The sequence below is a fragment of the Gorilla gorilla genome, chromosome 4, assembly GCF_029281585.2.
Source record: "Gorilla gorilla gorilla isolate KB3781 chromosome 4, NHGRI_mGorGor1-v2.1_pri, whole genome shotgun sequence".
Taxonomy (NCBI): Eukaryota; Metazoa; Chordata; class Mammalia; order Primates; family Hominidae; genus Gorilla; species Gorilla gorilla.
The window spans coordinates 189,799,898-189,812,362 of NC_073228.2; positions in this window are offsets into that span (position 1 = coordinate 189,799,898).

Sequence of the window (12,465 nt, forward strand, 5' to 3'; positions counted from 1 at the left end):
GCGGTGTAGATATTTCCATGTTTATACAGATAGCAGTGTAGATATCTCCATCTTAATACAGATGGCGGTGCAGATATTTCCATGCTCATACAGATGGCGGTGTAGATATTTCCATGTTCATACAGATAGCGGTGTAGTTATTTCCATGTGTAAAGAGATAGCTGTGTAGATATTTAAATGTATATGCAGATAGCAGTGTAGATATTTCCATTTTCATGCAGATAGCGGGGTAGATATTTCCATGTTCAAACAGATAGCGGTGTAGATATTTCCATGATCATACAGATAGCGGTGTAGATATTTCCATGTTCATACAGATGGCTGTGTAGATATATCCATGTTCATACAGATGGCGGTAAAGATATTTCCATGTTCATACAGATAGCGGTGTAGATATATCCATGTTCATACAGATAGCGGTGTAGTTATTTCCATGTTCATACCGATAGCGGTGCTGATATTTCCATGTTTATACAGGTAGCGGTGTAGATATTTCCATGTTTATACAGATAGCTGTGTAGATATTTCCATGTTTATACAGATAGCGGTGTAGATATTTCCATCTTTATACAGATAGCGGTGTAGGTATTTCCATGTTTATACAGATTGCGGTGAAGGTGTATGCATATTTATACTGATAGCGGTGTAGATATTTCCATCTTCATACAGATAGCGGTGTAGATATTTCCGTGTTCATCCAGATGGCGGTGTAGATATATCCATGTTCATACAGATAGCAGTGTAGATATTTCCATGTTCATACAGGTAGTGGTGTAGATATTTCCATGTTCATACAGATAGCGGTGTAGATATTTCCATGTTCATACAGATAGCGGTGTAGAAATTTCCATGTTCATAGATATAGCGGTGTGGACATTTCCATGTTCATACAGATAGCGGTGCTGATATTTCCATGTTTATACTGGTAGCGGTGTAGATATTTCCATGTTCATTCAGATGGCTGTGTAGATATTTCCATGTTTATACAGATAGCGGTGTAGATATTTCCAAGTTTATACAGATAGCGGTGTAGATATCTCCATCTTAATATAGATGGCGGTGTAGATATTTATATGTTCATACAGATGGCGGTGCAGATATTTCCATGTTCATACAGATGGCGGTGTGGATATTTCCATGTTTATAGAGACAGCGCTGTAGTTATTTCCATGTGTAAAGAGATAGCTTTGTAGATATTTCCATGTATATGCAGATCGCTGTGTAGATATTTCCATTTTCATGCAGATAGCGGTGTAGATATTTCCATGTTCAAACAGATAGCGGTGTAGATATTTCCATGTTCATACAGATAGCAGTGTCGATATTTCCATGTTTATACAGATAGCGGTGAAGATGTATGCATGTTTACACAGATAGGGGTGTAGATATTTCCATGTTAATACAGATAGCGGTGTAGATATTTCAATGTTCATCCAGATGGCTGTGTAGATATATCCATGTTCATACAGATGGCGGTGAAGATATTTCCATGTTCATACAGATAGTGGTGTAGTTATTTCCATGTGTAAAGAGATAGCTGTGTAGATATTTCCATGCATATGCAGATAGCTGTGTATATATTTCCATTTTCATGCAGATAGCGGTTTAGATATTTCCATGTTCAAACAGATAGCGGTGTAGATATTTCCGTGTTCATACAGATAGCGTTTTAGATATTTCCATGTTCAAACAGATAGCGGTGTAGATATTTCCGTGTTCATACAGATAGCGGTGTAGATATTTCCATGTTCATACAGATAGCGGTGTAGATAATTCCATGTTCATACAGATAGAGGGGCTGATATTTCCATGTTCATACAGATAGCGGTGCTGATATTTCCATGTTTATACAGATAGCGGTGTAGATATTTCCATGTTTATACAGATAGCGGTGTAGATATTTCCATGTTTATACAGATAGCGGTGTAGGTAACTCCATCTTAATACAGATGGCGGTGTAGTTATTTATGTGTTCATACAGATGGCGGTGCAGATATTTCCATGTTCATACAGATAGCGGTGAAGTTATTTCCATGTGTAAAGAGATAGCTGTGTAGATATTTCCATGTATATGCAGATAGCTGTGTAGATATTTCTATTTTCATGCTGATAGCGGTTTAGACATTTCCATGATCGTACAGATAGCGGTGTAGATATTTCCATGTTCATAAAGATAGCCTTGTAGACATTTCCATGTTTATACAGATAGCGGTGAAGATGTATGCAAGTTTACACAGATAGCGGTGTAGATATTTCCATGTTCATACAGATAGCGGTGTAGATATTTCCATGTTCATACCGATAGCGGTTTAGATATTTCCTTCTTAATACAGATGGCGGTGTAGATATTTATATGCTCATACAGATAGTGGTGTAGTTATTTCCATGTGTAAAGAGATAGCTGTGTAGATATTTCCATGCATATGCAGATAGCTGTGTATATATTTCCATTTTCATGCAGATAGCGGTTTAGATATTTCCATGTTCATACAGATAGCGGTGCAGATATTTCCATGTTCATACAGATGGCGGTGTAGATATTTCCATGTATATGCAGATTGCTGTGCAGATATTTCCATTTTCATGCAGACGACGGTGTAGATATTTCCATGTTCATACAGATAGCGGTGTAGATATTTCCATGTTTATACAGATAGCGGTGAAGATGTATGCATGTTTACACAGATAGCGGTGTATATATTTCCATTTTCATACAGATAGCTGTGTAGATATTTCCATGTTTATAGAGATAGCGGTGTAGTTATTTCCATGTGTTAGAGATAGCTGTGTAGATATTTCCATGTATATGCAGATTGCTGTGCAGATATTTCCATTTTCATGCAGACAACGGTGTAGATATTTCCATGTTCATACAGATAGCGGTGTAGATTTTTCCAAGTTTATACAGATAGCGGTGAAGATGTATGCATGTTTACACAGATCGAGGTGTATATATTTCCATGTTCATACAGATAGCTGTGTAGATATTTCCATGTTCATCAAGGTGGCTCTGTAGATATATCCATGTTCATACAGATAGCGGTGTAGCTATTTCCATGTTCATACAGATAGCGGTGTAGCTATTTCCATGTTCATATAGATAGCGGTGTAGATATTTCCATGTTCATACAGATAGCGGTGCTGATATTTCCATGTTTATACAGGCAGTGGTGTAGATATTTCCATGTTTATACAGATAGCGGTTTAGATATTTCCTTCTTAATACAGATGGTGGGGTAGATATTTATATGTTCGTACAGATGGCGGTGTAGATATTTCCATGTTTATACAGATAGCAGTGTAGATATCTCCATCTTAATACAGATGGCGGTGCAGTTATTTCCATGCTCATACAGATGGCGTTGTAGATATTTCCATGTTCATACAGATAGCGGTGTAGTTATTTCCATGTGTAAAGAGATAGCTGTGTAGATATTTAAATGTATATGCAGATAGCAGTGTAGATATTTCCATTTTCATGCAGATAGCGGGGTAGATATTTCCATGTTCAAACAGATAGCTGTGTAGATATTTCCATGTTCATACAGATAGCGGTGTAGATATTTCCATGTTCATACAGATGGCTGTGTAGATATATCCATGTTCATACAGATGGCGGTAAAGATATTTCCATGTTCATACAGATAGCGGTGTAGATATATCCATGTTCATACAGATAGCGGTGTAGTTATTTCCATGTTCATACCGATAGCGGTGCTGATATTTCCATGTTTATACAGGTAGCGGTGTAGATATTTCCATGTTTATACAGATAGCTGTGTAGATATTTCCATGTTTATACAGATAGCGGTGTAGATATTTCCATCTTTATACAGATAGCGGTGTAGGTATTTCCATGTTTATACAGATTGCGGTGAAGGTGTATGCATATTTATACTGATAGCGGTGTAGATATTTCCATGTTCATACAGATAGCGGTGTAGATATTTCCGTGTTCATCCAGATGGCGGTGTAGATATATCCATGTTCATACAGATAGCAGTGTAGATATTTCCATGTTCATACAGGTAGTGGTGTAGATATTTCCATGTTCATACAGATAGCGGTGTAGATATTTCCATGTTCATACAGATAGCGGTGTAGAAATTTCCATGTTCATAGATATAGCGGTGTGGATATTTCCATGTTCATACAGATAGCGGTGCTGATATTTCCATGTTTATACTGGTAGCGGTGTAGATATTTCCATGTTCATTCAGATGGCTGTGTAGATATTTCCATGTTTATACAGATAGCGGTGTAGATATTTCCAAGTTTATACAGATAGCGGTGTAGATATCTCCATCTTAATATAGATGGCGGTGTAGATATTTATATGTTCATACAGATGGCGGTGCAGATATTTCCATGTTCATACAGATGGCGGTGTAGATATTTCCATGTTTATAGAGACAGCGCTGTGGTTATTTCCATGTGTAAAGAGATAGCTTTGTAGATATTTCAATGTATATGCAGATCGCTGTGTAGATATTTCCATTTTCATGCAGATAGCGGTGTAGATATTTCCATGTTCAAACAGATAGCGGTGTAGATATTTCCATGTTCATACAGATAGCGAAGTAGATATTTCCATGTTCATACAGAGAGTGGTGTAAATATTTCCATGTTCATACAGATACCGGTGTAGCTATTTCCATGTTCAAACAGATAGCCGTGTAGATATTTCCATGTTCTTCCAGATGGCTGTGTAGATATATCCATGTTCATACAGATGGCGGTGAAGATATTTCCATGTTCGTACAGATAGCGGTGTAGATATTTCCATGTTCATACAGATAGCGGTGTAGGTATTTCCATGTTCATACAGATAGAGGGTCTGAAATTTCCGTGTTCATACAGATAGCGGTGCTGATATTTCCATGTTTATACAGGTAGCGGTGTAGATATTTCCATGTTTATACAGATAGCGGTGTAGATATTTCCATGTTTATACAGATAGCGGTGTAAATATTTCCATGTTTATACTGATTGCGGTGTAGATATCTCCATCTTAATACAGATGGCAGTGTAGATATTTATATGTTCATACACATGGCGGTGCAGATGTTTCCATGTTCATACAGATGGCGGTGTAGATATTTCCATGTTCATACAGATAGCGGTGTAGCTATTTCCATGTTCATACAGATAGCATTGTAGATATTTCCATGTTTATAGAGATAGCGGTGTAGATATTTCCATGTTCATACAGATAGTGGTGCTGATATTTCCAAGTTTATACAGGTAGCGGTGTAGATATTTGCATGTTTATACAGATAGCGGTGTAGATATTTCCATGTTTATACAGATAGCGGTGTCGATATTTCCAGGTTTATACAGATAGCGGTGAAGATAACTCCATCTTAATACAGATGGCGGTGTGGATATTTATAAGTTCATACAGATGGCGGTGCAGATATTTCCATGTTCATACAGATGGCGGTGTAGATATTTCCATGTTTATAGAGATAGCGGTGTAGTTATTTCCATGTGTAAAGAGATAGCTTTGTAGTTATTTCCATGTATATGCAGATAGCTGGGTAGATATTTCTATTTTCATGCAGATAGCGGTTTAGATATTTCCATGTTCAAACAGATAGCGGTGTAGATATTTCCATGTTCATACAGATAGCGGTGCTGATACTTCCATGTTTATACAGGTAGCGGTGTAGAAATTTCCATGTTCATACAGATGGCGGTGCAGATATTTCCATGTTCATACAGATGGCGGTGTAGCTATTTCCATGTTTATAGAGATAGCGCTGTACTTATTTCCATGTGTAAAGAGATAGCTTTGTAGATATTTCCATGTATATGCAGATCGCTGTGTAGATATTTCCATTTTCATGCAGATAGCGGTGTAGATATTTCCATATTCAAACAGATAGCGGTGTAGATATTTCCATGTTCATACAGATAGCGGTGTAGATATTTCCATGTTTAAACAGAAAGCAGTGAAGATGTATGCATGTTTACACAGATAGCAGTGTAGAAATTTCCATGTTCATACAGATCGCGGGGTAGATCTTTCCATGTTCATCCAGATGGCCGTGTAGACATATCCATGTTCATACAGATGGCAGTGAAGTTATTTCCATGCTCATACAGATAGCGGTGTAGATATTTCCATGTTCATACAGATAGCGGTGTAGATATTTCCATGTTCATACAGATGGCTGTGTAGATATATCCATGTTCATACAGATGGCGGTGAAGATATTTCCATGTTCATACAGATAGCGGTGTAGATATTTCCATGTTCATAGAGATGGCGGTGTAGATATTTCCATGTTCATACCGATAGCGGTGCTGATATTTCCATGTTTATACAGGTAGCGGTGTAGATATTTCCAAGTTTATACAGATAGCGGTGTAGATATTTCCATGTTTATACAGGTAGCGGTGTAGATATTTCCATGTTTATACAGATAGCGGTGTAGATATCTCCTTCTTAATGCAGATGGCGGTGTGGATATTTATATGTTCATACAGATGGCGGTGCAGATATTTCCATGTTCATACAGATGGCGGTGTAGTTATTTCCATGTTTATAGAGATAGCGGTGTAGTTATTTCCATGTGAAAAGAGATAGCTGTGTAGACATTTCCATGTATATGCAGATAGCTGTGTAGATATTTCCATTTTCATGCAGACAGCGGTGTAGATATTTCCATGTTCAAACAAATAGCGCTTTAGATATTTCCATGTTCAAACAGATAGCGGTGTAGATATTTCCATGTTCATACAGATAGCAGTGTAGATATTTCCATGTTTATACAGATAGCGGTGGAGGTGTATGCATGTTTACACAGATAGCGGTGTAGATATTCCCATGTTCATACAGATCGCGGTGTAGATTTTTCCATGTTCATCCAGATGGATGTGTAGACATATCCATGTTCATACAGATGGCAGTGAAGATATTTCCATGTTCATACAGATAGCGGTGTAGATATTTCCATGTTCATACAGATAGCGGTGTAGTTATTTCCATGTTCATACAGATGGCTGTGTAGATATATCCATGTTCATACAGATGGCGTTGAAGATATTTCCATGTTCAGACAGATAGCGGTGTAGCTATTTCCATCTTCATACAGATAGCGGTGTAGATATTTCCATGTTCAGATAGCGGTGAAGATATTTCCATCTTCATACAGATAGCGGTGCTGATATTTCCATGTTTATACAGGTAGCGGTGTAGATATTTCCATGTTTATACAGATTGAGGTGTAGATATTTCCATGTTTATACAGATAGAGGTGTAGATATTTCCAAGTTAATTCAGATAGCGGTGTAGATATCTCCATCTTAATATAGATGGCGGTGTATATATTTATATGTTCATACAGATGGCGGTGCAGATATTTCCATGTTCATACAGATAGCGGTGTAGATATTTGCATGTTCATACAGATAGCGGTGAAGATATTTCCATGTTCATATAGATAGCGGTGCTGATATTTCCATGTTTATACAGGTAGTGGTGTAGATATTTCCATGTTTATACAGATAGCGGTGTAGATATTTCCATGTTTATACAGATAGCGTTGTAGATATTTCCATGTTTATACAGATAGCGGTGGAGATATCTCTATCTTAATACAGATGGCGGTGTAGATATTTATATTTTCATACAGACGGTGGTGCACATATCTCCATGTTCATACAGATGGCGGTGTTGATATTTCCATGTTCATTCAGATAGCGGTTCTGATATTTCCATGTTTATACAGGCAGTGTTGTAGATATTTCCATGTTTATACAGATAGCGGTTTAGATATTTCCTTCTTAATACAGATGGCGGCGTAGATATTTATATGTTCATACAGATGGCGGTGTAGATATTTCCATGTTTATACAGATAGCAGTGTAGATATCTCCATTTTAATACAGATGGCGGTGTAGATCTTTATATGTTCATACAGATGGCGGTGCAGATATTTCCATGTTCATACAGATGGCGGTGTAGATATTTCCATGTTCATACAGATAGCGGTGTAGTTATTTCCAGGTTTATACAGATAGCGGTGAAGATGTATGCATGTTTACACAGATAGCGGTTTAGATATTTCCATCTTCATACAGATAGCGGTGTAGATATTTCCATGTTCATCCAGATGGCTGTGTAGATATATCCATGTTCATACAGATGGCGGTGAAGATATTTCCATGTTCATACAGATAGCGGTGTAGTTATTTCCATGTGTAAAGAGATAGCTGTGTAGATATTTCCATGTATATGCAGATAGCTGTGTAGATATTTCCATTTTCATGCAGATAGCGCTTTAGATATTTCCATGTTCAAACAGATAGCGGTGTAGATATTTCCATGTTCATACAGATAGCGGTGTAGATATTTCCATGTTTATACAGATAGCGGTGGAGGTGTATGCATGTTTACACAGATAGCGGTGTAGATATTCCCATGTTCATACAGATCGAGGTGTAGATTTTTCCATGTTCATCCAGATGGATGTGTAGACATATCCATGTTCATACAGATGGCAGTGAAGATATTTCCATGTTCATACAGATAGCGGTGTAGATATTTCCATGTTCATACAGATAGCGGTGTAGATATTTCCATGTTCATACAGATGGCTGTGTAGATATATCCATGTTCATACAGATGGCGTTGAAGATATTTCCATGTTCAGACAGATAGCGGTGTAGCTATTTCCATGTTCATACAGATAGCGGTGTAGATATTTCCATGTTCAGATAGCGGTGAAGTTATTTCCATCTTCATCCAGATAGCGGTGCTGATATTTCCATGTTTATACAGGTAGCGGTGTAGATATTTCCATGTTTATACAGATTGAGGTGTAGATATTTCCATGTTTATACAGATAGAGGTGTAGATATTTCCAAGTTAATTCAGATAGCGGTGTAGATATCTCCATCTTAATATAGATGGCGGTGTATATATTTATATGTTCATACAGATGGCGGTGCAGATATTTCCATGTTCATACAGATAGCGGTGTAGATATTTCCATGTTCATACAGATAGCGGTGAAGATATTTCCATGTTCATATAGATAGCGGTGCTGATATTTCCATGTTTATACAGGTAGTGGTGTAGATATTTTCATGTTTATTCAGATAGCGGTGTAGATATTTCCATGTTTATACAGATAGCGGTGGAGATATCTCTATCTTAATACAGATGGCGGTGTAGATATTTATATTTTCATACAGACAGCGGTGCAGATATTTCCATGTTCATACAGATGGCGGTGTAGATATTTCCATGTTCATACAGGTAAAGGTGTAGTAATTTCCATGTGTAAAGAGATAGCAGTGTATATATTTAAACGTATATGCAGATAGCAGTGTAGATATTTCCATTTTCATGCAGATAGTGGTGTAGATATTTCCATGTTCAAACAGATAGCGGTGTAGATATTTCCATGTTCATACAGATAGCGGTGTAGATATTTCCATGTTCATAAAGATAGCGGTGTAGATATTTCCATGTTCATCCAGATGGCTGTGTAGATATATCCATGTTCATACAGATAGCAGTGTAGCTATTTCCATGTTCATACAGATAGCGGTGTTGATATTTCCATGTTCACTCAGATAGCGGTTCTGATATTTCCATGTTTATACAGGCAGTGTTGTAGATATTTCCATGTTTATACAGATAGCGGTTTAGATATTTCCTTCTTAATACAGATGGCGGCGTAGATATTTATATGTTCATACAGATGGCGGTGTAGATATTTCCATGTTTATACAGATAGCAGTGTAGATATCTCCATTTTAATACAGATGGCGGTGTAGATATTTCCATGTTCATACAGATGGCGGTGTAGATATTTCCATGCTCATACAGATAGCGGTGTAGTTATTTCCATGTGTAAAGAGATAGCTGTGTAGATATTTCCATGTATATGCAGATAGCAGCGTAGATATTTCCATTTTCATGCAGATAGCGGTGTAGATATTTCCATGTTCAAACATATAGCGGTGTAGATATTTCCATGTTCATACAGATAGAGGTGTAGATATTTCCATGTTCATACAGATAGCGGTGTAGATATTTCCATGTTTATACAGATAGCGGTGAAGATCTATGCATGTTTACACAGATAGCGGTGTAGATATTTCCATGTTCATCCAGATGGCTGTGTAGATATTTCCATGTTCATACATATAGCGGTGTAGCTATTTCCATGTTCATACAGATAGCGGTGTAGATATTTCCATGTTCATACAGATAGCGGTGTAGATATTTCCACGTTCATACAGATAGCGGTGCTGATATTTCCATGTTTATACAGGCAGCTGTGTAGATATTTCCATGTTTATACAGATAGTGGTTTAGATATTTCCTTCTTAAAACAGATGGCGGTGTAGATAATTATATGTTCGTACAGATGGCGGTGTAGTTATTTCCATGTTTATAGAGATAGCAGTGTAGATATCTCCATCTTAATGCAGATGGCGGTGTAGATATTTATTTGTTCATACAGATGGCGGTGCAGATATTTCCATGTTCATACAGATGGCGGTGCAGATAGATATTTCCATGTTTATACAGATAGCGGTGTAGTTATTTCCATGTGTAAAGAGATAGCTGTGTAGATATTTAAATGTGTATGCGGATAGCAGTGTAGATATTTCCATTTTCATGCAGATAGCGGTTTAGATATTTCCATGTTCAAACAGATAGCGGTGTAGATATTTCCATGTTCATACAGATAGCGGTGTAGATATTTCCAAGTTCATACAGATAGCGGTGTAGCTATTTCCATGTTCATACAGATAACGGTGTAGCTATTTCCATCTTCATACAGATAGCGATGTAGATATTTCCATGTTGATACAGATAGCGGTGTAGATATTTCCATGTTCATACAGATAGCGGTGCTGATATTTCCATGTTTTTACAGGCAGCGGTGTAGATATTTCCATGTTTATACAGATAGCGGTTTAGGTATTTCCTTCTTAATACAGATGGCGGTGTAGATATTTATATGTTCATACAGATGGCGGTGCTGATATTTCCATGTTCATACACATGGCGGTGTATATATTTCCCTGTTTATAGATATAGCGGTGTAGTTATTTCCATCTGTAAAGAGATAGCTGTGTAGATATTTCCATGTATATGCAGATAGCTTTGTAGATATTTCCATTTTCATGCAGATAGTGGTGTAGATATTTACATGTTCAAACAGATAGCGGTGTAGATATTTCCATGTTCATTCAGATAGCTTTGTAGATATTTCCATGTTCATACAGATAGCGGTGTAGATATTTCCAAGTTCATACAGATAGCGGTGTAGATATTTCCATGTTCATACAGATAGCGGTGCTGATATTTCCATGTTTATACAGGTAGCGGTGTAGATATTTCCATGTTTATACAGATAGCGGTTTAGATATTTCCATGTTTATACAAATAGCGGTGTAGATATTTCCATGTTTATTCAGATAGCGGTGTAGGTATCTCCATCTTAATACGGATGGCAGTGAAGATATTTATATGTTCATACAGATGGCGGTGCAGATATTTCCATGTTCATACAGATAGCGGTGTTGATATTTCCATGTTTATACAGATAGCGGTGAAGGTGTATGCATGTTTACACAGATATCGGTGTGGATATTTCCATGTTCATGCAGAGGGCTGTGTAGATATATCCATGTTCATACAGATAGCGGTGTAGATATTTCCATGTTTATACAGATTGCGGTGAAGATGTATGCATGTTCACACAGATAGCGGTGTAGATATTTCCATGTTCATGCAGATAGCGGTGTAGATATTTCCATGTTCATCCAGATGGCAGTGTAGATATATCCATGTTCATACAGATAGTGGTGTAGATAATTACATGTTCATACAGATAGCGGTGTAGCTATTTCCATGTTCATACAGATAGTGGTGTAGATATTTCCATGTTCATAGAGATAGCGGAGTAGATATTTCCATGTTTATACAGATAGTGGTGTTGGTATTTCCATGTTTATACAGATAGCGGTGTCGATATTTCCAAGTTTATACAGATAGCGATGTAGATATCTCCATCTTACTACAGATGGCGGTGTAGATATTTATATGTTCATACAGACGGCTGTGCAGATATTTCCATGTTCAAACAGATGGCGGTGTAGATATTTCCGTGTTTATAGAGATAGCGGTGTAGTTATTTCCATGTGTAAAGAGATAGCTTTGTAGATATTTCCCTGTATATGCAGATAGCTGTGTAGATATTTCTATTTTCATGCAGATAGCGGTGTAGATATTTCCATGTTCATACAGATAGCCTTGTAGATATTTCCATGTTTATACAGATAGCGGTGAAGATGTATGCATGTTTACACAGATAGCGGTGTAGATATTTCCATGTTCATACAGATAGCGGTGTAGCTATTTCAATGTTCATACAGATAGCGGTTTAGATATTTCCTTCTTAATACAGATGGCGGTGTAGATACTTATATGTC